Genomic DNA, 1,669 nt, shown 5'->3' with positions numbered 1-1,669 from the left:
GGTTCACATTTCTGAAACGATCCGTCAAAATCATTGCACTAGGGGATCCTGGGTGCCTCAGTGGGTTTAAAGCCTCTGCCTTCAGCTCAGGTCATGATCCCTGGGTCTTGGGATCGAGCCTCACATTGGGCTCTTTGCTCAGCAGGGAGCCTGTCTCTTCGCGCCCCCCCCCCCAACTACTTGTGATCTCTCTGTCAAATAAGTAAATGAAATCGTTAAAGGAAAATAAATAAATAAATAAATAAATAAACAAACGAACAAACGGACAAAGAAAAAAATATCATTGCACGACAACTGTTCCTAGGTCCAGGGTGCGTCCTTGGCTCAGTCGGGCGGGCCAGGTGGCCGGCCGCCTGCCTTCCGCTCGGGTCATGATCCAATGGCCCTGGGATGGAACCCCACATCGGGCTCCCTCCTTGATGGAAAGCCTGCTTCTCCCTTTCCCGCTGCTCTGCGCGCTCCCTCGTTCTTCCGCTCCCCACCCCCACCAGCCCCGCTCGCGCGATCGCGCTCTCTCTCTTTCTCTCTCTCTCTCCCTCCCTCCCACCCTCCCTCCCTCCCTCCCACCCTCCCTCCCTCCGTCCCCCCCCCCCCCCCCCGTCTGTCAAATGAATCAAATCTTCACCACAACTGTGGGTTGCTGGGGGGAGGGTGGTTGGGAGTAGGGGGGTAGGGTTATGGACATTGGGGAGGGTATGTGCTTTTGGATAAATTGGAAGGGGAGGTGAACCATGAGAGACTAGGGACTCTGACAAACAATCTGAGGGGTTTGAAGTGGTGGTGGGGTGGGAGGTTGGGGTACCAGGTGGTGGGTATTATAGAGGGCGCGGCTTGCCTGGAGCACTGGGTGTAGTGAAAAAATAATGCATACTGTTTTTCTGAAAATAAATAAATTGGAAAAAAAAATCATCATCATCATCATCACCACCACCACCACCACCACCATCATCAAACCCCAACTCTTCCAAGTTCCGTCCACCTCTAGGTTGCCTCCTGAGGTCCAAGACCAAGCTCTTGCCACACCCCGCTTCCCCGCCTCCTCCGCCCTGGCCGCGACCCACCTCTAGGCCTTCCTCAGGTTCCTTCCCCGGCCCCGCGACAGGTTCCGCGCGCGCGCCCCATCTGCCTCCCCCGCCCCCCGCCCCCCGCCTCCCCGCCCCCCGCCCCCCCCCGCCTCCCCCCGCCTCCCCGCCCCCCCCCGCCTCCCCGCCTCCCTCCTCCCTCCTCCCTCCTCCCTCCTCCCTCCTCCCTCCTCCCTCCATCCTCCATCCTCCATCCTCCATCCTCCATCCTCCATCTCCCACCTCAGTCTGGCCTGAATTCCCTCCATCCGTGGCTGGACCATCTGGTCGACCTGTTAGGGTTACTAGAAAGGCGAAGGCGACCACTGGGCGCTTGGGTGGCTCGGTGGGTTAAGCCGTTGCCTTCGGCTCAGGTCATGATCTCAGGGTCCTGGGATCGGGTCCCGCATGTGGCTCTGCTCAACAGGGAGCCCGCTTCTCTCTCTCTCTCTCTCTCTCTCTCTCTCTCTCTCTCTCTCTGCCTGCCTCTCCATCTACTTGGGATCTCTGTCAAAAAAATAAAATCTTTAGAAAAAAAAAAAAAAAAAAAAAGGCGACCACCAAGCGGGCAGGCAGCGCCCCCAAAAGCGGCAGCACTGCGGTGGACC

This window comes from Neovison vison, unplaced genomic scaffold, assembly GCF_020171115.1.
Source record: "Neovison vison isolate M4711 unplaced genomic scaffold, ASM_NN_V1 Scaffold_017, whole genome shotgun sequence".
Lineage (NCBI taxonomy): Eukaryota > Metazoa > Chordata > Mammalia > Carnivora > Mustelidae > Neogale > Neogale vison.
The sequence above is the reverse complement of the archived record's forward strand: the minus strand, read 5'-3'. Positions refer to the sequence as shown.